Source organism: Sapajus apella, unplaced genomic scaffold (assembly GCF_009761245.1).
Source record: "Sapajus apella isolate SASKATOON/1434 unplaced genomic scaffold, GSC_monkey_1.0 scaffold33, whole genome shotgun sequence".
NCBI classification, from domain to species: Eukaryota; Metazoa; Chordata; class Mammalia; order Primates; family Cebidae; genus Sapajus; species Sapajus apella.
Window position 1 is genome coordinate 15,193,080 of NW_022436973.1, and position 25,253 is coordinate 15,218,332.

Consider the following 25,253-nt stretch of genomic DNA (forward strand, 5'->3'; position numbering starts at 1 on the left):
CATGCACTTCTGTCATTTGCTCAGTCTCCCATGCATAAAGAACTAGTACCAATGACACTAATCTCTGTAAGAAAGAAAAAAAATAATCCTATCAGCCTTCATTAGGGCCCCCTTTCCTTTAGACTGTCAAATCAAATCATTTTTCCCCTTCATTACTGCCTGTCAGAACAGTAAGTGATAACAAGTTTGATTTTCACCAAACACATTTAAATTTCACTCTCCGACATTTTGGTAGCAAGGGTCTGGGCAAAGGCCAGTTTTATCTACTAACACTTCCATCAAAGCATCAAGGCTCATTTCCAGTAAGAGCTGGACACATACACGCTTTACTTCCTTTTCCCTGATATAAAGACACTCATTTTCTCACCCAAATTGTTTTTAGCAGTTCACAAACAGGAAAAACTCAAACACTACCTGATTCCTACAGGGAAGTTTCATGAAGTATTTTCCATGCCATTCTTTGTTCCCAGCTCCAAAACCTAAAAACATTTTCGGTGATTATTTTCACCAAAATAATAGCTACTTTTCTAGCAAATTATCTCACAATCTACTGGAACCTTTGAATTTATACTCTACAAACATCACAAAAGTCCCAAAAGTATGATCAGAAATCTAAGAGATTAATTATCTGTGTCCTCCAATTAATGACCAACCAAGAAATATTTGTTGAGCACCTAATATGTGCAGCGTCCTGGTAAAAGCAATAGTGGATGTTAGACATTGTGGAGAATTGTAAAACAGAAAGCTAGTGTTTCTTAATTGATTATAGCCACAACCTTAGACTGGCAATAGGCAAAGGTGTCATTTAGAAGGTGTGATATGAGCATTAGGGAAAAAAACACTATGCAAAACTGTCTTCCATATCCATGCAGGAGAGGTTCAGAAATGCCATGTGATTAGTTAGAACTTCCACTTGGGTCTTCTATAAATCTCACTTAAAACTCCAGTGTCCCTGTGTGGAGGAGCAGATGGAGCTAAATGACTCTAAAATCCTTGTCAATCACAGACTTACATTTCCCTAATGAGAGAGATGACCTTGAAAGTCCTGAGACCTTGGAAACAGCATGGGAGCCAATCCTTTCCTCTCCTCACCTTTCAAGGGTAAGAAAGTCCTCACTATCCTGAGAACTGAAGCTATGCAAATGCAGCCTCATTTATATTAAATTGATATCTCCACACTATAGCTTCCTGCCAGAGCCACATTTTTCTTTCTCTTTCTTTCATTTCTTTCTTTCTTTCCTTTTTTTCTTACCTCTTTTTTCTCTCTTTCTCCCTCCCTCCTTCTCTTAACATATTTTGAAATCAAACAACATAACAGCTGTTTCAAACAGCACACTCTAGCCACCATCTAGAGAGACACACTATAGTTCTCAATCATTGTAAAACCTAGTTCTCAGTTGACTCCTTTGTATCTTGATTTTCACAAACTTTCGATGTTCTTTCTTATCTTAAGAATAGTTCCATCTTTTCCTAGCTCACACAAGCCTATTGAGATCACCCAACTTCAAAGTTCTTCTCTGTGGCTCAGATGGTGAAGTTCTGAGTGTGAGTGTCTTGGGGACACCTAGGGAAGGACGAGTAATACTCTTCTGTAAGGCAATCTGGACCAATGACAATGCTGTGCTCTTTTTGTCATGAATATTAGAGAGAGAGAATACATCAGAGAGAGCCGGATAATGTTTCTAAAAAGCATCAGTGTTCTCTGAGTTGTTTCCCAGGTATCCTGTTGCAAGATCTAAAAGATCTCCAAACTGAATGCAGTTGCTTAGTTTGGCATAGGTGGTGCCAGAAATGCTAATCGATTTCAGATACATTCTCTGGATAGGAATGGAAATTTTATGTTTCAAATCTATTCAGCCAAAAGTTAGATGCAGAAATTCCTGTCTGTTTTGCACCAACTTTCCCTTCTCTTCTCTTTGCCTGGTTGAGAACACAATATGTAACCTCCTGCCATTGCCTTCTTAATACAGTCACACCCATTTGTGTGTACAAACAGATCAGCTTGCATACAGCCATCTTAGGATTTCAGCAATAACCCCTTTCTCTTGGATTTAGCCAACAGGCATCTCTAAAGTGCTTCAAGAAACTGACTTCTCTGATACTCTCCCTAACTGGGCAAGTCTACCCATATAAGTGATGAAGGAGAAAAGAAAGAAAAGGTTCATAGAAACAAGTGGTACATCTTTAAGAGAGGACGAGCAAAGCAGAATCAGGCAAATCAGGCAACCAAAAAGGCACTGCCTTTGAGCAGAAGGGAGAGTCATCGGGGCTGCCTGCAGGCCTAGAGTTGTGATAATATCAGGCAAAAAAGGTCTTCACAAGATGTCCTAAAGTTGGAGACAGACAGCATCTCCTTTTCATTTCTCAAAAGTGTTTTTGGCTGAAATGCCAAGAGACCTCCTTCCTTTTATATGATCAAACCTTCATTTGCGGTTAGCATTGTTTCCTCATTTTATCACGTTTTGCCACCAACCCCACACGATGGTCTGGTGTAGCACTAAGTCAATTGAAATCCGAAATTCGTCTCTTGCCAGTTGTGTGACCTTGGAAAAGTCACTTAACTTCTCTGTGCCTCAGTTTCTCATCTATAAAACAGGAATAATAAAACAAGTACCTACCTCATGCCATGGTTTGAATGCTAAATGTGATCATCTGGGAAAAGCATTTTGCACAGTGCCTGGCAGATGATAAATGCTTAGTACATTTTAGTTGCTAAAATTATTCCCAAGGGAAGAACAGAAATAGTCAAAGCATGGAAGAGGCAAAGCATCTTAGGCACTATTAATACACAGAGATGCCTGCCTTAGTCTAGAGTGCTGTAGTCTGTCTCCTCAGAAGGCCAAACGTGACAGTGGAGGAGGCTCCATCCAAGGCAGAGGATTCCTGCAAGAAGGCTTGAGAACAGCATGTGTTTGCATTGGCAGGCTGCTGACTAGCCCAGGCCTCTGGAAAGTCATGACACCCACTTTGCAAAGTCGATGCTATCTGTATTATTGAAAACATCTTAGAATTATAATAAATAAAATGCATTTTGCTTCCATAGTTTGAACTTGTTATCTCATTGGCCAGGAGGCTGTCAGAGACAGAAGATTAGTGAGTGCCACAAGCATTCACTTAACAAAGTTGGGCTGTTGAAAGAAGAGCTTCGGCAAGAAGCTCATTTCTTAACAATAAAACACTTTTAATTGGGACAAACAGTCACTTCCCAAAAGTCCTAGGTCCTGGCAGGGCACACTTACCACAGTTTGGTACCAGGAATGTTTTCCAGCGTCACCCACACACTAAAGAGACGCCACAGGTCTCCGTCTGTTCTGTGGCTATGCGAGACGGGTCGACAAGGGTGGAAATTCTCAGACCTGCCAACGAAGAAGGCAAGCACAAACACCAGGCTTGTACGAAATGATGGGAAGCCTGACAAGTCCCTGGAATTCATTCTAGCTGTGGTGCCAGCTTTGGGGCCATGGCCTTCTGAACTGGTAAAGGAAGTAGGATGCCAAAAAGAAGTGGGCTCTTCTCAAGCCAGCAACATAGCCCATGGTGGGGAGGCACAGAACCAGAAACTCTGTTTTGAAAGTGGTGGAAGAAATTAGACATGTGGCTTAACTGGGCAGAATTTATCACTGACCTAGAGATCAGTGCCTCAGGCAGCTAAGGAGCCAACAGTTTCAAGAGCAAATTAAAGCAACTAAATATGAGTACTAAGAAGCAAAGACCTTGAGTCATAAGGCAGGGTTTGCCGTGTGCTAATATGTAGGAAAGGCTTATGACAGACACGTTGGACAGTCCACAGCTTCATAGGCTCAAACTGGCACATCAGAGAGATGATAGAAGGTCCAGAAAAATGATTGTATTTGCACAGTTAATCAATCATCTTACCACAGGAATCTATGCATCAAGGAGACAGAGAAGCAGACACGTGTCTGTAGTGGGATTTGAATCCATCATGACCTACGAGTGTGAGTTCACAAACATGCAAATAATTATTCAACCAACAGTGTCTCTGAAGGAAGGAAAATTGAATAGAATGGCAACAGGTAACAGAAGTAAAAGGACCCTATAGGAATTTAGACTTGAATCTCAGATGATGTCAATTTTTAAGACTGCACAGAGAAAGGATATCGTTTATTAACCCAGTGTCAACTGAAGCCCCTTTGATTATGCCAAAGCTGTCTTGAGAAGAGACATTCTTCACCTTTCATTTTCAGACTGTGAGGATAGAAGATTTCTACCTTCATTTCTCTGCTCCCTACAGACATTGTCACATTGATTCACAAAATCCACCTTCTCTACTCCCTCCATCATCTCCTCAACCGCCACTACCTCCATCTTCACCATCACCACCTCCATCACCAACACCTCCACTATCTCTACCACCTCTGTCTTCAGCACCACAACCACCACTGACTACTGCCTTCACCTCCACCACCACTGCCATCACCTCCACCACCTTTACTTCCACCTCTACCATTATCAGTCACTGTAACACCTCCTCCACCACTACTTCCACCTTAATCTCTATCTCCATTTTACTTCCACCATAATCTCCACCATCATCACCTCCATCCGCCCTTTATGTCAACCAGTGCCACTCACTACCATCTCCACTTCCACAAAATCCACCATTATTGTCACGTCTTTCACTTCCATCATTTTCTCCAAAACCAATTTCACTATCAACACTACCACCACCTCTGCCACCATCATCACCACCTCCCTATCTTTATCACCTCCACCAACAACAGTAACTTTTTCACTTCTGCAACCAATACCACTACCTCCACCACTACTTCCTGTACCAACTCCTCCGTCTTCGCTCCTACTAACTCTACCATTCACCAGTATCAGAACCACATTCATGTCTCTTATCACCTCCTCCGCTATAGTCACCAGCTTTGGCAGTATCACCTCCATCATTACATCACTACTGCTACCATGTGATTGTCTCTATAAGCCAAGAGCTAAGTTAAATACTGTATAATCATTACCTTTATTTAACTTTCACAGAAACTCTATGAGGTGGATATTCATACTCCCATTTTACAGAGGAAAGTCAAAGAAGTCACACCACTAGCTCCAAATCACAAAGAGAAAAGTAAAGCAGTATCTCTATGCCAGAGATTTCCAATTTCATTCTCTTATGTTCTACTGAAGAGCAAAGTACTTATAAACAGAGGGAGTATGCCTTCTCCTCAAGTCTGTAAGGGGACAATAGAATGCAACCAGTGTTAAGAGCAGAGATAGAAATATGTGGCCCTTGGGTGGCCATTCCCTTCCCGTGCCAGTGCAGACTCCGATTGCGTGTCAGGCAGCCTTATCAATCAATTTGGCCTTGGAAATCAGAAAAATCTGTCACCCAGGGGTTTGGAGCTATCAAAAATTTTTAGTTGTGTAATAGTTAATGTAAGTCTCTTCTTTCCTTTAAACCAAAACTTGATTATATAGTTAAACTAATAGACACTTTGAAATGAATAGTGTATTTCAGAAATCAAACAAAACAAAACATCAAAATACATATGTTGACTGTTGAAATATACCTGTAAATCTGCATACTGGGTGTTGAAAATTAATAGCTCATTTCCTCACTATTTTGTGGTATTAGTAATATCACTTTAGAATACCTTTTTAAATTAGAAAAAGGGAAGCATCACCAGTGTTTGCTTATCCGATGTTATTGAACCAATTTTAGGAATTAAAAACCAAAACACATCATATGTCTTAGCTATGGTGACACTATATCTTCCCAATGATAAACCATTTCCATAGTCTATATTCTAACACCCAGATACAGTCACCACATGAAGTAGTGGAAACAATCTAAACTTTGGAATCAAGCAGAATTGAATTCTTATCAAAGTTTTACTACTTATTAGATCTGTTATTCTGGGCAGTTTATTTAACCAGATTCTCAAACTGGCAAGCTGAGGCCCACTGTGCCACATATCAGTTCCAGGTGTGCCAGTATTGATGCCCCCAGCCATAGGAACAGATTGGTGGGTCTTGGGATCTATAGCCTCAGGTCAATAGTAGCCTCTCAGGACAACTAGGATCATGTTTCATGTGTATGTCAACCTGCAAAACCCTCAGAAGTACTGATAACCTCTAAACCTAGGGCCCTCTGTCTGTGAGTCTGTGAGGTGGGATAAAAGCACCCAACTCAGAGGACTACTATTAGTATTCATGAGGTATCACGGGAAAACTGCATAGCTCAGAAACCCACACATAGTTGATGTTCAAAAAACATTTTTTTCCAATATTAACCTCTGCTCCTAGTTGACTTTTACCGTAATTTCTTATATTACAATCAGCTTCCCAAGAAATAAAACAGCCTTACCCTGGGTGTTGAAGATGGTGAATAGACTGCACAGTTTTGGCTACTGGCTAGAAAATGATTGGTTTTGCAACTACAGTGTACAAAGCACAGCTTGGCTAAGAGTATAGGAGACGTCACCATATGCACTCTCTTGCCTGCAAGTTCTTACCAATATGTTAATGTTCTATTCCTTATTTTGCAACTGAGCTCCACACCTAAATTTTAACTTTCTTTCTGGACACAGCCACATAGAAGACCAGTTATTATCACAACTCTTCCATTGACCACAGTTTCCACCAAACCTGCTTTCTTTAGGTCACTCATCCTGACTAATGGTACCACCATCCCACTGGTTTTTCAGGAGTACAACTTCCATCTTCACTCTTCACCACATCATATACCCTTTAAAAATGCCACCAGGCCTAAATTCTGGGATTCTCCTTTTAAAATACCTCAAGCATCCTTTACACCCCCACTGCTGTGCTTCACTCTCACATTATTTTTCTCTGGCCTACTATATCACCCTTTTCAATGGTCATTCTGTCTCAACTGTGACTTGATCCCAATTAATCCCATCGTCTTTAATCTCCCTTGATCACAATTAATTCTATAGTCTATTCAGCATTTACTGGTTTGTAACAAATGAATCATCCTAAAGCAGAAAACTAATTGTGTGTTGTGTTTGGACAAAATCCTTTGCTGTTCCTTATGTCCACATCCTTTAAGTTATGACTTATGACTTTGCAGCCCCTCCTTTAAGAGAGAAAGTCTCTTTTGCCATCCATTGACTATTCTCTGGCCTTGTGATTTGCTTTGGCCGAAAAAATAAGTATGGCAAAAATGTCAGTGAGTGGGTTCTAACTCTGGGCATTAAAAGACCTTGCTTACTTCCACTATGTTTTGAAATACTTAAATCTCCAAGTGAATAACCCACACTGCCCTACTGAAAGATACAAAACTACGAAGCATAGAGAAAAGTTTCCCTAGCTGATGCCATTCCAGACCACCCTACCCACAGCCAACCTAGCAGCTGACCACAGATAGATGAACAAACTGAACCAAGACAAGAAAAACTACCCAGCAGAGCCCAGCCCAAATGGCTAGCCCTCAGAATCAGAAGCCAGATAAATGATTCCTGTTTTAAACCACTCATTTAATTTGGGCTGTTTGTTGAGCAGCAAAAACTGACTGATAGATATATTCCCTTTGGCTTTGAGCTTGTGAGATCTCTTCATTGAGATGAAAATAGACTAAAATCAGTTTGATTTTCAAAATACCCAACCTCAACCCAAAATATATCCAAATTTATTTTTCAAGATTTATCTCAAGCTATGATTTGCATATGGTTTGTTTGTGCCCACCAAAACTTGTGTTGAAATTTGATCTCCAATGTAGTGGTATTGAGAGGTGGGGCCCAATAGGAGGGGTTTGGGTCATAAGGCAATCTTGCCCTCATGAGTGGTTTGGCACCATTTCTATGATAATGAGTGAGGTTTTGCTCCTATAAGACTGGATTGGCTGGGCGTGGTACCTCACACCTGTAATCCCAGCACTTTGGGAGGCCAAGGCAGATGGATCACAAGGTCAGGAGTTCAAGACCAGCCTGGCCAATATTGTGAAGCCCTGTCTCTACTACAAATACAAAAATTAGCCGGGCATGGTGGTGCATGCCTGTAATCCCAGCTACTTGGTGGGGCTGAGGCCGGAGAATTGCTTGAACCCAGTAGACAGAGATTGTAGTGAGCAGAGCTCATGCCACTGCACTCCAGCCTGAGCAACAGAGCGAGACTCCATCTCAAAAAGGAAAAAAAAAAGACTGGATTAAACTTTCTCAGGAATGTTTCTGCAAGAATGGGTGGTTATAAAGGTAGAAGGCCCCATGGATTTTGCTTCTTCCCACGTTTGTTTCCCCGTTGGCCTTTTCTGCCGTGTTTTGACTTGTATGTGTTGCCAAGCAAGATCCTCACTGGAAGCCAAGCAGATGCCACCACCATGCTTCTCATATTTCCCAGCCTGCAGAACTGTGAGCTAAATAAAACCTTTTCTTTATAAATTACCCAATCTCAGGTATTCCATTATAACAACACTAAATAGACATGCTCTATTTTTCCATTCCTTCTCCCACACAGCCATTATTAAACCAATTGCCACATTTGAGTCATTTTCTCCATAACCTTCTCAATATTTGCATATTCGTTTATCCCTGTTCTTACAGACTGAACATCCCTAATCTAAAAATTCAAAATTGAAAGCGTCCCAAAATCTGTAACTTTTTGAGCACCAACATGCCACCATAAGTAGAAAATTCCACACTGACCTCATGTGATGGGTCACAGCCAAAACTTTGTTTGATGCACAAACATATTTAAAGTATTGTATAAAATTATCTTTAGGCATTGTGTTTCATATACAACCTATATTTAGGTTGTATATGAAACATAAACAAATTTGGTATTAGACTTGAATCTCATCCCCAATGTATCTCATTATGTATTTGCAAATACTACAAAATTTGAAAAAATTCAAAATCTGGAACATTGCTAGTCCCAAGCATGTCAGAGGGTCAATCTGGATTAATTCCATGTTTTTTTATTGATTCACATTACTTCTTTTTTTTTTCCTTTTTTTCTGGAGGGGGAAGGGAGAGGAGAGATTCCATGTTACTTCTTACTTAAGCTTTTCTCTATACTGTGCTCTCTAAGCAACCATAACTTTGATAGGCTACTCACATTTTTGAACATATTAAACATTCTTTATTATAAATTAAAAATATAAACATTAAAATTTTTAAAAGGTGCCTATCCATGTCTTAGCCAGTATATTCTCTAAAACCTAACAAGCATACTGCATTCTCTCAGATTTTTAAAAAATGCATTCGGTTCCCCATTTAGATTGTGACCCAGTGTGGGACAGAGACCATTTATAATTTTGTGCCCAAATCAGTTATTAAACGGCTCTGAACTTCAGGTGGAGTCATAGTTTTAAGAACCTTGAAATAAAAATCAAGAAATTTGACTCCTGTGGGAACTTTTGCATCATCAGTATAACAGAGCAAATGTTAAGAAAGACTATGAACAAAGAGATCAATTAGGAAACAATGTCATTAGTCTAGGAAAGGGACTAAAGTAAATGAGGAGGAAAAAAAAAAAAAAAGGGGAAAGTACCCTGTCTTGACCTGAACTAGGCAAAAAAAGTGACTCACGATTGTTCTGAAAACAGGTCAGGGAAGGAAATTATGTGTGAAAGACAGTACATGTAATTCTAGATATTGTTGAGTTAAAGGTAGGAAAATCATGAAGGAGCTCAAGATCATTCCAAAATATTAGTTGTGACAATTAAATTAGTGAAGTTAAAAGGAACAACAGATTGAATAGATGCTGAGGTGTTAAGAAGGTTGACAGTGGTGAAGAGCTGAGTTTTTAGATGTTATTTTTATGCCAGGATTTAATGTTAATATTTAACCCACAAGAAGATGAAGGAAGCAGTTTTTGATAAGCAATGTCAGGGCAAAGACAAGAAGATATATTTTGCCAGGGTGGCACACCAAGTGATCCTGGTCTGATTTTGTTTTTCTTGTGAAATGATTTTGCATTTCTTCTTCAGCATCTTCAGCTTTTCAAGGAAAGACCAGTTTTGTTTCTTGCTTCATTTTTGTTTATATTTAATCCATGCCACAGCTATAAGTTAATGATGTTTGTTCATGGAAGCCACTGAGAATCTGGCGCTGTTTGTTACACTGTATTTCTGTAGCAAAATCAGATTAGTACACCACCTCTAAGAAGAAATTAACAGTTGCATGAGTGTGAGTATAAGGGAGGAGGGGCCCAGCGTGGTGGCTCACGCCTGTAATCCCAGCACTTTAGGATGCCAAGGCAGGTATATCACCTGAGGTCAGGAGTTAAAGACCAGCCTGACCAATATGGTGAAACCTCGTCTCCACCAAAAATACAAAAATTAGCCAGGTGTGGTGGCAGGCACCTGTTATCCCAGCTACTCAGGAGGCTGGGACAGGAGAATTGCTTGAACCCAGGAGGCAGAGGTTGCAGTGAATGGAGATCACGCCACTGCATTCCAGCCTGGGTGACAGGGCAAAACTCTGTCTCAAAAATAAAAATATAAAGAGGAAGTCAAACTTTATTCTGAAATTTGGAAACTGGGCGACTGAGAATGAAATTGTCACTTTCCTTGTATACTTATGTGCTGCCATGTCCAACACGTGAAAGAAGAGATTCATGTCTTTCTTTTATTAACTTTCTATTATACTTTTTTATTTTTATGCATTTATTATAGTAAATAGGAATACAATTTTGGAGGGTTCTGAATATACTGTGGGTCACATACCCTGCAGAGACTATGATGAAAACCATAGATGTTTTCTCCAGAAATAAAAAACAAAAAATTACCTCTTATAAATCATTTTCTCACAAACCTAATCTGAAAAGAGAGTTAAAAAGGAGAGAAAGAGGGAAGGCTTGTGTTGATATTCTCCCTAATGAATGTTGGACATTTATTTACCTTTCAGTATGTCTTCTGTCTGTAGCATTTAGATTGTGATCAGAGAAGAGTAGGTCTTCTGTATTCTGAACAGGGCTACAAAAAGTGTCTTCGTTACAGTCTGAAAAACACCAACCAAGATCACTCTTTGGAAGATGAGTTAAGACATATAAAGCATTTTATGTAAAGTGAGTAGTGTGTATATAATGATACTCATTAATTTTCAATCTACTCACTAAAAGGTGTATCTGAAGAAAAAGAAAAAATTAAATTAAATTAACTTGCTTTCCTCAAAATTGGAATACTGGAAAATATTATTTAATGGAAACATTTTCCCTTCAAGACTTAATGAAAGGGGCCAATTGTAGTCAGTATTAAAGGTATGATGATTTGTCTCCTTCAACTTATAAGACCCCAAAGTCTCCCACATGACTCCTTGAAGCCTTCTTCCCCAAAGCCTTCCAGAACACAAGGTATAATATTAGGTACACCTGAAAGTAACACAAAAATTGAGCCAAAGCAAGATAAGGGGATTATTTACACAAATGTCTCAACAGTTTCCAGGTTGACCCCATTCAACAAGTTTCCACTTGTTCTTTTGACCCTGGGAATCTACTTATAATAATTTTTACTTGAAAGGTAGGAGTTACAGTTGAAACAATATGAAAAAATTCTCAAAGCAGCAAAGATAAAATTGTTCTTTGCCTTGGCCTGCCATAATTACTTCATTGCTATGACATATGACATCATAGTTAGTCCTCAGGACGGGGGTGTTTCTAATGAGCTGGAGTTGGAAGGGTCCCAGTGGAATGCATTGAACCAAAAGGCCCACTGTTCTTCCAAATTCCAACATGATATCAGGAGGAAAAACAAAGGGCTCTTCAAGATTCAGAGGTCAACCTGCTCAGTGTCATATCAAAAGGTGGCAATAAAGCAAGAGAAAGTTTCAGGGCATAGGTAAAGGCTACTGTCACCTATTTCTATGTCTAATTCAACAATAATGGAACTGAATATGAATATTTTCAGTAATATATGGTACCAAATTTGAATGTTTTGAAAATATTCTGTTAACTTGATATGTTATCACATTGGATCCTTGCCACAGGACTGTGTCTAAGGGAAAATTATTGCTTGCCAATGCATACATACTATTATAAGTGAATGACTTTTTTAAAAAAAAATAAAAGTATACCTAGGGAAATAATTAAAACAATGAATACGTTTACCCAGCACATGAGTGAGGTCCCTTTCTGCTCCCTTAGCACAAAGGACACTTAGAGGCACAGCCATCTTCCCTGGAGCCCATGAGAGTCATTCACCATATACTCCCTTCTGGGAATATGTCTAATGATTTGGCCAATTTATCAGCAAGACAGCCCAGTGGCTAATGCCAGCATCAACTTACCAGAGGTCACAGAAGCTAACAGAAGCCGATTTCATAAGGCAAAAGTCTTTGAAATAGACATGAGTATCTCTTTCCTAATCCTATCACAGGTCTCCTAATGCTTAGCTGGCTTAGGGTACTTAGACAAATTCTTGCCTTAGAAATCTCCAGACAAAAATGGCCAATAATATTCAGTTTTGAAAAACACTCACAAATTTCAGGACAGACTGATTCAACACATACCCTGTTACAAGCAAGTTAAAGCAAAGAGGAGATATACATTACCTCTAGAGTTCTCAGACATGCTCTAAAATGTTTTCGGTAAATCCCAAGATGAGACCACAATTATAGTGGAAGAGTTTAGTACAATTATCTTAAAAAATGATTTTTTAAAAAGTAGAAAAATATAATTATTAAAGATTTGAATAACTACTTTGACATAATATATCTGAAGACTTTTATACCAACAAAAATAGACTATATATCATTTTCTTATTATATAATGAAAAATTTTCAAACATATGAAAGTATAGAGCACAGGATAATGAAATTTCAATATGTCCATTAAGTGACTTCAACAATTATTAATATCATGTAATCCTAATTTTCTTCATTTCTCACCAATGACTTCTCCTATCCTCCTCATGTTTCTCTTCCTCTTCTTCTTTTTTATCTTATAGAGTTATGGAACATATACTTTTTAAACCCTGTGGTTGAATGGACACAAAATATGGCTCCAATTCTTCACACCCCTATACACACTCTTGCTCTTTTCCATGTTACTTTTCAGTGCTGTCTCAACATGGGCAGCATAACCTTCTGACTCCTTGACTCAGAACAGGGATATGCAATTTATTTTAACCAAAGCAATATTAGCAGGAGTATCAGATAATTGAAAATGTGGTTCTGCCTTTTCTTTGTCTCTGCAGTCCCGTGAAGTAATGCCTGACTTACCTGACTGGAAGTTAAATGTTCTTGTTATCCTAGCTGAGGTCAGCCTAGACCAGCCAACAGCCACCCAAGTCCCAGACCATCAAATGAGCCTAACCAAATGCAGCAGAACTTTCCAGCCAACATCCTTGGACTATGAATAGGAAGTGCTTACTGTTACATGCAGCTGAGAATTTGTGGTCATTTCATAACATTACACAGTAGCAGATACCTGACACAGAACCTGTGAAGTGTATATAAGTATTATTTATTTCTTGTCAAAACATAAAAGGAAGCACACAAAAATATTTCGTAGAAGATAGATAGATAACATTTTAATTACTAAAAAAAAACCCTAACAAAGTAGGTGTTAATATTAAAACAGAAAGTAAATGAAAGCAGAGAAGTAGTAGTGCCACATTTTGAACTTTGGGTTGGACAGGTGCTGGTAGCCTAAATTCAGCTCCTACAGGAAAATGTGGTGTTTGCACACCCAGAGAAAAGAGCTTGGGCCACTGTATGAGTCGGGGTTATATTCAGGGCCACTGGAGAAGAAACACTGACTGAGAAAAACAGCCACCACCCTACATATATAAAGATGGTCAACTGATTTTCAGTAAGGGGGCCAAGACGATTCAATAGGGGAAAAGAATAGCCTTTGCAACAAACGATGTGGAGGCTACTAGGTATCCACCTCAACAAGCATGAAATTGGACTCCTATCACATACCATATATAAAAATTTATTCAAAACAAAAATCAAAATCAAAATTTTTTAGATCAAACATCTAAACGTAAGATTTAAAACTATGAAACTCTTAGAAGGAAAAAATTGGTGTAAGTCTTTAAACCTTGTAGTAGACAATAGTTTCTCAGATATGACACCAAAAGCATAAGAAACCAAAACAAAATAAATAAACTGGACTTCATCAAAATTAAAAACATTTGTGCTTTAAAAGACATCATTCATAAGGTAAAAAGAAAATTCACAGAATGGTAGAATTTGTTTCCAAATTGTATATCTGATGAAAGTCTAGTGTCCAGAATAAAGATATCCAGCATAAAGTATGGTTTAGTTATTATTTCAAATCAACAATAAAAGACAACCCTATTTTAAATGGCCAAAAGACTTAAATAGACATTTCTCCGAAGAACATACAAAATAAGCACATGCAAAGTTGTTCAACATCATTAGTCATTACGGGAATGCGAATCAAATCCACAATATGATACATGTTTATACCTACTAGGATAGCTATAATCAAAAATACAAAAAATAATGAGACTTATCTAGGTTGTGGAGAAAATGGAATCCATTGCTCGTGGGAATGTGAAATAGTGTGGCCACTTCGGAAAATCTTAAAAAGTTAAACAAATGTTTAGCCAGGCGCAGTGGCTCAAGCAGATAATCTGAGCACTTTGGAAGGCTGAGGCAAATGAATCACCTGAGGCTGGGAGTTTGATACCAGTCTGGCCAACATGGCGAAACCCCATCTCTACTAAAAATACAAAAATTAGCTGGGTGTGATAGCGTATGCCTGTAGTCCCAAGCATGCTACTTGGTAGGCTGAGACAGGAAAATTGCTTGAACTCGGGAGGCAAAGGTTGCGGTGAGCACAGATCGTGCCACTGCACTCGAGCCTGGGCAACAAAGTGAGACTCTCAAAACAACATAAAAATAAAAAATAAATAAATAAAATAAGTTAAACTTAAGTTTTCCATGGAATCCAACAATTCTACTTCTAAGTATGTACCCAAGAGAATTGAAAACATATATTCACCCAAAATCTTATAAGTGAATGTTCATGGAAGCATTACTTAAAACAGTCAAAAAGTGTAAACAACTCAAATGTTCATCAACTGATAAACAAATAAGCAAATGTGGTATATCTATACAATAGAATATTATTCAACCATAAAAAGTTATGAATTGTTGATTTATGCTACAACATGGATGGACCTTGGAAACATGATGCTAAGTAAATGATGCCATACACAAAAGGTCAAATATTATACTATTTCACTTATATGAATTGTCTGTAATAGACAAGTCCATAGATATAGAAAGTAAATTAATAGTTGCCAGGGGTTGGGGAAGTGGGAAATGAGGTGATATGGCTAATAGGAACAAGGTTTCCTTCTGGATGATGAAAATGTTCTGGAATTAGACAATGATGGTGGCTGGACAACCTTGGGAATATACTAAAAATAATTGAATTAAACCACTGTAGAAAAACACTTTAGTAGGATGTGTTTTATGTTATGTTAATTACATGTCAATAATAATAATAATAAAGATACATAGGAGCTAGATTGAGAAGCTTCATCAGCATCTAATAGGAGTTACAGAAGGAGCCTAGAGAGGAAAAAGCAGAGTCGATATTCAAACAGGTAATTACTGGGAAATTTCCAGACTAAAGAATTAAATGAAACCTCACATTAACATAGCATAATAGTCTGGGTGTGGTGGCTCATGCCTGTAATCCCAGCACTTTGGGAGCCCAAGGCAGGCAGATCACTTGAGGTCAGGAGTTCAAGACCAACCTGGCCAACACGGTAAAACCCCTTCTCCACAAAAAATACAAAAGTTAGCTGAGCATGGTGGCACATTCCTGTAGTCTCAGCTACTGAGGAGGCTCAGGTAAGAGAATCACTTGAACCTGGGAGGTGGAGGTTGCAGTGAGCCACGATTGTGCCACTACACTCCAGCCTGGTGTGACCCTGTCTTAACAAACAAACAATAGCATAATAAGTGTTGAACACAACCAATAAAATAAAACAAATCCATATATGGACATATCTTGATGAAATTGCAAAAAAAAAAAAAAAGAATAATCTTAAAGCTGCCAGGGGAATTACATATTACGTTTAAAAGAATGACAGACACTAATTGCAGCTTCTTAACAATTCAAATAGCTGCTGAGAAAATAATGGAGCATTATCATTAAATTATTCAGGAAAAATTACTTTCAATAAGAATTCTATATCTAGTTAAGGAGTGACTCAAGAGTGAGATTTTTAAAAATGGTGTTTGTATATTTCCAATGAAAATTAGTAAACTCCTAAAAGTTAAAATTCATACAGAACATATTATTTGGCCACATTGCAATAAAAGTATAGATTCATGATAAACATACCTTTATCGAGGAAACTACTTTAAAATTCATTTTAAATAAGCTTTCTAATTAAAGAGGATATCAGAACTGAAATTATGTATTATTCATAACGAAAGAAAATATGTTTAAGTGACCAACAATGGTACTTTTTATTATTTGTTGTTCTTCTAAATATTCCCCACAAGTCAAGATAATTATATTTACATTTAATTGTTTCTATTTCACATCTACCTTACCTTTTCTTTTTTTTATTTCAATAGCTTTAGGAGTGCAAGTTGTTTTTGTTTACATGGATGAATTGCACAGAGGTGAAGTCTTTGGTTTTAGTGCACCCATCACCTGACTGGTGTACTTTGTACCCAAATGGTAGTTTTTTATACCTCATCCTCCACCATCCTCCTACCTTCTGAGTCTCCAATGTCCATTATGCCACTTTGTATGCCTGTGTATGCCCATAGCTTAGTTCCCACTTATAAATTAGAAAATGCAATCTTTGGTTTTCCATTCCTGAGTTTAGCTACTTCACTTAGAATAACTGGCTTATAGTTCAAGTTGCTGCAAAAGACATTATTTCATTCTTTCTATGCCTGAGTAGCATTTTATGGTATACATACACCATATTTTCTTTATCCACTCGTGGGTTGATGGGCGTATTTCATATCTTTCCAACTGTAAATTATGCTGCAATAAACGTAGGTGTCCTTTGGATATAATGACTTCTATTCCTTTAGGCAGTATATATATATGGCTTTGTGACTCCTAAGTGAGTCCCTATAACCTCCGCCTCCTCTCTAAACTTCATTTTTTGGCAGAATACTTGGGTATAATCATATGGGGGAGAAATAAGAAAAACCTTGTGTACAAAACCCATGGGTACACTTTTACTTATGCTGCCTACTTTATCTTGTACCCATTCATTTTTTTCTCCTCTTCATCCGTATGTTTCTTGCTATCTTTACCATCCTTTATTTTACTGTTTCACTGAAATGAACCTTTTAACATTATCTCCTGAATTGTTTCAAAAATTCCTGATATTAGGCACTCAGTAAATCTTCCATATAAGAGTTATCTGGAAAAAAATGTGTTTTTAAAAGTTTCCATAACAACTAAATGAAGCTATTAAATAAAAGATGTCTTCAGCTTTACCATGATAATGAATTGAAACCATTTGAAAATGGAGAAGTCTCAAAACATTTTTCATTTTGATTCAGACTTAATATTTTGCTTTTATCAGATATCAACTTAGAGATAAACCTTTTAGAAGTTGGTCCATTGCTTATAACAAACCCAGCACAGTTTTAAACAATTCCCCTTTATCTGATGGAGTGAAGATTGTCAGAGATGGGCCCCAGCTGGGGCCCAAATTAGAGTAATTAAGAAGCAAAAAGCCAGAGTACTTTCCTATAACTTGTTTATTTTATTTGATGATGAAACAGTATTACTGGTGCAGAATTTGTCATACTTCTAAAAAAAGAAAGAGAGGGGCATTGTTAAAGGGCCATGTGTAACAGAAATGAATGTCAGAGCCCCACAAAACAAGAGTAGACTATCAAACCATAAGAGACATGCTAAAAAAGACATGTAATTTTACTTCTGTGATGAACTGAAACCATTACCAAATAAGGAAATGGTTTATTAAAACTATCACAAAATATTTCTCCTTGGTCAAGAGAAATGAAGAGAGAAAGACCTACAATTTGCAATCAACACCAATTTACCTGAGGTTTCTTGAGAAACACTTATAAACTTTGACTATTCCTGAAAAAAAGAGACACATTTATGCAATAATGAACTAAAATGTTTTGGGGACTTAATACATTGCCTTTTCTTTTTTGGAGACATCAAGTCACGCCTATAAAAATCAATTAAAATTAAATTTAAAAAAAATCTCACAATATTCTATACTGTTTACATCAGTATCTCCTGACTCAATATGAAGGCAATATTCCATTAATATATATTTGGGTACTAAAATTTTGCAGTCACCCTCTGGATTCAGTTCAACTGCTGTTCACAGAGATAGTCAATTGTCAATGTATTGAGCTCCTTCAGGGAAAAAGCTCTCTCTGTTCTTGAAGCATTTCTCAGACTTCCACAGTCTCTTAGAAAGAGTAGAAACCTTGTAAAAAATCTACCAAATAACTTTAAACTAAACTCTCTTTTCTGCACTAATGGTGAGTGTAATTGATGACATTACTAGTCGATTTTATTTTGTTGATGATATGTTGTATGGATTAAGCAAAACCAATTTGTCCTGGCCATGCACATACTGACACACATTAGAAAGAGAAGTTGATTCCAAAGTAGATAGTGTCCAGGAAAGCAATTCACATTACTATTTTACATGGGAGTATTCAAAACTCTCACTTAATATAAGTTGAACTGTACTCTAAAAATTACAAACCACCTTGAGATATTTATTAACTCATTGAATTACAACATCCCTTCCAGGTAAGTATTATTACTCTTTTGTAAAGTTGTCTATCTTAGATTATATAGCTTTGGCAGCAAAGTGATGCTTATAATGAGAATAAATACACCACTAAGCAAATTATTCACTCCCTTTCATATCACACCTACCATTCCCCAAAGGTATGTCTTCATTTCTAATTCTGATTCTTCTAAAGATCCCTCAGATAACTGTCTAAAAATTATGCTTATTCTATTTCTTTACACCATCAATTAACTCTCTAATTTAAATATGATATTTTAGGTCATTGACAATGCCTCCTATCTCTCCCTCTCCTTCTAACATTTGATATTTATGTGGTTATTAATGCAGCTGCTACTACTGTTGCTCATCTTATTTAGTTTCTCTTTGAGCTAACTCTAATATAACAGAAGGGAAGAGGGAGATGATGTAGGCAGAAGAAGAAAGAATTGACTAATATGAGGGAGATGAAGAAATTATTATCTTAAAATGTTCATGTTCTCTTTTAATTAGTGAAGTGGCAACTTGGTGTTTGGGGTAAACACCTGAGGTTTGCCATTTCGTGCAAGGAAAATCAAGGATGTGGGCAAACAAGAAGTGAGTTTAAGAGCAGAGGTTTAATAGGCAAAAGAAAGAGAAAAGAGAATACCTCTCTCTCCTGCAGAGAAAGGGCTCCTGAGTGGATCTTCTGATTTCATGATGAAACGTACAAGTTTTATAGATGAGGTTGAGGAGGCAGTGTCTGATTTACCCAGAGCCCAAACACTGGTTGGACCAGGTATGCCATTTACATAGTGTCTGAAGAAGCTGGCTGTGCCACCCTAATCTTGTTTATAATGCATATGGGTTCTCTACCTGGCAGGCACCACATTGCCTGTTCCTTCACTGTACATATGGTTGGCAAAGAAAAGAAAAAATGGAGCCTCCATGTTGAACATGCCTAGCCCACCCCCACCCCCCACCGGTAGCTATTGGCACAGCTGCCAGCATTCACCTGTGCAAGCTTCCAGCTTGGTTATCTATGTCTGTAGCTGGATTTTACAGGCAGCTCTTCGTTAGGAAAGAACTTATTTGGGGGCTGCTTTTTATTAAAAGGGAAACTTTACCAAGAACCCTCTTACCCTCACCATCTTTCTAAATAATTTTTTTCTAGCTCCTGTACTATTAGAAGCTTAAAGTAGGAACAAAGAGCTGTGATGTGGTCAGAAGCTTGAGAGGAGTTCAACACACATTTATTGACCTCCTCCTCAGGGCCAGGTATACTGATAGACACTCCCAGCCTTGACTGGGGATTTAGGAGGGACTTCATGGTGGAAATCACTCCTGAGCTAACTCTTCAAGGATAGAGGTGACTTAGGCAGGTGAAGGGAGAGAAAAAGAAAAAGGTCATTCCTAGCAAAGGAAGACTTTGCACAAGGGCTTCAAGGGTGAGAAATGAAGGAGCGAGGAGGCTTTGGAGAGCATACAGTCAATGCTCCTGAAAAGGCAGTCGGGGCAAGCCAGGGGAACCCTCTTAGAGTGTGCTATGCATCTGCAATTTTACATGTCTATGGGGTGAAGCCACTGAAGAATGATAAGCAAGAGACATGCCCACTTTTTACTTTTTATGTAGTTTACTCTGGCAAGAAGGGATGTAACAGAAAGGGGAAATTGAGGCAGGAAGATGAGCTTGATGGCTTTTGTTACATTACTGGTGAGAAATGGTGTGAAGTGGAGTAGAAGGCACAGGTTCAAGTAGTATTTGAAGACAGACTAGAGAGGACAAGGAGACTGATTTGACAAGATGTGATGGGATCAATGTGATAAGAAGGAGAAATATTTACAATTAGCTCCTTGGTATTTGGTTTCTGTAACCAGATAAACAGTAATACCATCAACTGAGAAAGAAATTACCAAAATAAATGAAAGTCTGTAATGGGTTGGGAGAAGGCAGAGGAAGGATGTGTTGAGCATTCAAAAGGAAATGTCAAATAATTATTACCATATATAAACCTAAAGCTCAAAAGAGGGGTCAGTTATTATTTTGAGGTGGTGGTTGAATCATGAAAGTGAGTTCTACTAGGGAACGAGGATGAGGACCAGAACTTTGGAGAGCATCAACTACTAAGGCTGTAGCGCAGATAATAAGCCCATATTAAAATCCAAGAGAAGAACCAAGTGTTGCACATGCCAGGGAGACCCAGACATTAAAGAGTTATGAAGATGGAATATTCAAGAATGTCAAGAGCTACAGAAAGTTGTAGGGGGCCATACAGAAGCTGGCGGTAACCTTTGTTATGACAGGTTTAGCAGCAGCAGAGAGGCTGACCAAGTTGGATCTTAGGATAGAGGGTGGTAAGAAGTGCCACCAAGTTGAGGAAGAAGGAATTGAGCCTCTTTGACAAGTAGATTGTCTGGGAAGGAAAGGGAATGATCATATGAAGGGGAAATACTGATCTTTTGCTGAGTGATATTAGATGCCTAATATCACTCTATTTTGGTAGGACAACATGAGGTGAGGTCACCTACTGGGAGTGAGAAGGGGTGGGTTGGGTAAAGAAGAGAGTAAAGTCTTTGAATTTACTCATTGGAAACTGAAAGACACTCGAGGGCTCTGCTGAGGTTAAAGGAACAATTAAAAATCTGACCTTTTGTTCTCTTTTCTATTTCTCCATCTCACTTCAGCATTTCTAGCTCTACTTTCTAACTGACCTACTTCCCAATTAGATGGATGAAAACAGTGATGGTACTGTCAGTTCCAAAGTGGCAAACAAGACATTGCACATCTTCAATACCAGTAGACATAGATGTGGGAGGAACCCAAGACTTGGATAAGACTGCTACAATGTGTAGATCTATCTGGGCAATTACTTGACAACAGTGCACCTCTTAATTTCCCCTCTGGAAAACAGAAATAATATTGCTGAACTCACAAGACTGGAGGAATTAATAGAGATAATACATAGAAAAACCTATACTACTACTTGGTTTATCGTGAACTCTCAGCAAATTTTATTTTCTTACGTAAGAGAAAAAATATGATAAATATATTGAAATGGGTGGAAGAGACGGAAATCATATTTACTGATAAAATAACAGGAAATAGGGCAAAGGAGTAGAAAGGGGGCTGTCTAAGAAGATTCTAATTGCAAAGAAAAACACATCAGAAACCAAGAAATAGATGGAGACGGATGTTTCTGAAGAAAGATATGCATAGTACAAAAGTGTGGAGAAGGGCAAGGGAAATACTCAAACACCATTAATCACAATCCTTGATGTCAATCCCTCTGGGGTTCAGAGCAAAGAAACAGGCAGAAAAAGCATGTGTAGTCCTGTATATCATTCAAAAAAGCAGCTGCTCCTCAAATCTGGGAAGTCAAAACTCTTTAAAAAAAAAAAAAAAAAAAGATACCGGAGCCAAACAGCCCAGAAATAGCATACTTGTAGAAAACCACTCACTGCTTCTGGGAAAATAGATTTAGGGTTGAATTGAGGATAACATTGCACAATGAAGACTTGAAGAAAAAGGAAGCAGAACTGATTGAATTTAGCTGGAACGTTCCTGTCATTGACTCATTCCCCAAATAACTAGTGAATACCTACTGTGTGCCAAATGCTGTGTCCTCTATATGAAAAGTATTTCTCTTTGAAGCGTTTTTGAGTTTATCAAAACAGCTGTTTGTTTTATTGGTCTAGAAAACCACACAATTTTTAGAACAACAACAAAAAACTAGTCTAATATGAAATAACATTGAACGGGAAATCCTGGAGAGGCAGGGAAGTCATTACATCTCTGCCGCTGGTTAGTTGCATACCCTTAGTTAACTCCTATGCCCCTGTATCTTTGAGCCACAACCTTCTTCCTGTATCATAAATGCAGATGAATGTCTATTAACCTCTGTGACATCTGTTGCAAATATATAAACAGGCTTCTCTTTGGCCAAAACTACTAATGATGTATTAGATGTTTTCTAAATAAGATGTATACTGCGGAGAATAAAAGAACCATTAAAATAGGGGAGATATTTAGTCATTGATTAAATTTTGTATTGCCTTTGAAATACTAAATAATGAATAAAAGATCATGATTGTCATTTAAGGAGAAAGAGGGTTTCTATGAGATCAAAATTTTGCCCAACCCCATGCATTATTTAGTATTATGTCTCCCAATGAGATTTCATATCAACTCACTCAGAATCAAAGCCTTAAGTTCTAATCATGTTTTAAAAAGAACACAGAACCAAGTTAGTAAATTTACTAATGGCTGTCATTTATTATCCAAACAGTGAATGAAAAGAAGGTGGAGAGGAATTCAGATGGATTTAGATACATCAGGGAATTAAAGGTACAGTGATTCATGAAGTTTTACTTGCTGGAACATTACGTTCTTTAGGCATTTAAAGAGTGAGAGTATAGTGAGAAACGAGATGACCAATACAGATTATTGGTAGAAGAAGGAGTGGATGAGAAAAGTAGATGGAGAAGAAGGATGAAAGATCATGGGAAGGATTTATCAATATAGAACCAGAAGAGAGAGAAACCAAAATTCATTCTTTAGTTGATTGGATGTTTTACATCTTGGCTAATAAAGTCCTCTCTGGCATCTTTTAATGAATTAGAGTTCTCTAATGTTGACAGTTCACAAAAAAGAGATGTTGAATGTGACAGCAGGCAGTACCCTGTCTGGCCAGTGCAGGTAGGATTACAGGAGAATGACAGCACTGGGTTGTCTAGTAAGACTGAAGCTAGAGACAAAATGAGAGTTATCGGAAAGCATTCTTGTTGAAAGCCTGCTTCCTCCTTGCATGTATTTCCTCCTAAACATACCAACTCCTCCAGTGTCTCTACTTATTAAAGTCTAATCATCCTCTGATGGTTGGATCCCCTCAACCAGAGACCTGAAGGAATAGGGAAGTGAGGTTGAGGCATTTATTCTCCCAGTTGTTTCCCTGAGGGACACCATGAACTGGCTGCAACCCTTGATCAGCGGTCACTGCTTCTCTCCGGTGAACCTGTCTCCACAGCCTGTGCTTCTAAGGCCTCAGAGTGATAGCAGCCTGGTTACTACAAGCTCCAGGACACTGTACTACCTCTTGTCGGTATTGTCAGCCTTCTATAAAATACTTTTACTAAAAACCCTCTGTTTAATTGCCTTTCACAGCATAACAACTCATCCTGAAATACAGTGGCTTATAATGATAATTATGTGTTAGTTCTCACAGTTCCTGATGACCAAAAATTTGGGAAATACTTGGCTAGGAAATTTTTGCTTAGAGTCTCTCATGTGGTTGCAGGTATATGTAGGCTGGGGCTTCAGGCATTTGGATGTAGAATGCAGGTCCATAGCAGTTCATTCACTCACAAGGGCAAATAGGTGCTCGCCATTGATTGGGGCTTCAGTTCCTTTCCATAGGGATCTCTCTGTGAGGTTTTTTGAATGTGGTACTTGGAATTCCCCAAAGCAATCAGGTATACCAAAAGTAACAGAGACAGAGAGAGAGAAGACAGAGAGAACATCACACTACCTTTTATGGCTTCACCTCTGAATTGGTGGAGCTTAACTTTTGCATTCTATTCATCAAGGCAGTTAGTTCATGGGAGAGAATACAGAACCTACCTCTTGATGGAGAAATGCAAACCACATTATAATGGGAGCACGGGATATTGATATATGCATAGTGTGGCCATCTTTGCTAAATAGAATCTGCCACCTGCTCCTTCAATTACTCTGATTTGACTCTGTCATTTTTTCTGCTGGCATTTTGCAAGACGCAGTCAAGATGATTGCAAAGTCCCTCCAGATCTAGAATTGTAGAAATCTTCTGAATAATTGAACAACTGCCTAATCACCAGCCAGATGAAACTGATAGTTGATCCATTTGGGACATGCTAAGCAGAGACCAGGTTCCTGGAGAGCAGCTCTGTTTGCTGGTAAAGAAATGTTGTTCAGGGAGAGGTACATTTTTAGGTCATATTGACCATTTATGCAAACAACTAATTTCAAGCAAGTCTGTGAAGTCAATTAAGGTATGCAGAAGAGTGGGAATCAAGAAGATAGGCTCTTGAGTCAAACAGAGCTAGATTTTAATTCTAGTTCCATCACTTGTTTGTTGTAAGATCCTGAGCAAGTTGCTAAGCTTCATCAAACCTCAGCATTGTTACCCTTTTATAAAAATATGGTCAAGATACTAGCTTGTGTCAGGCAGGGTCTAAGCAAGAAAACAGAAATTACTTTAAGTATTTATAATAAGGGAATTTCTTACAGAGCTTTTTGTCAACAGGTGGTGGAGAAGCCAACAGAAGATGTTGAAGAAACTCAGAAATTATCAACCACTGTAAGCTGGAGGAAAAGAAGAGGTGCCCCAGGAAAGCTGTGGGCCTGTCTGCCGCAGCAGTTTAAAGAGAAAAACAGTCATATGTCAACTTTAAATTCACTCTCTCTTCTCCTTTATCCTAGTCCTCAAACAATAATATTCATGAAACTGTGGGCTTAAAACATGACATTTTTTTCTAGTCCAATGAAAATGCATTTGCAACTTTTTAAAATAAAAACATTTCTAATGCATATTAAAACAACTACATAACTTTTAATATGAAAATGTTTGTCTCA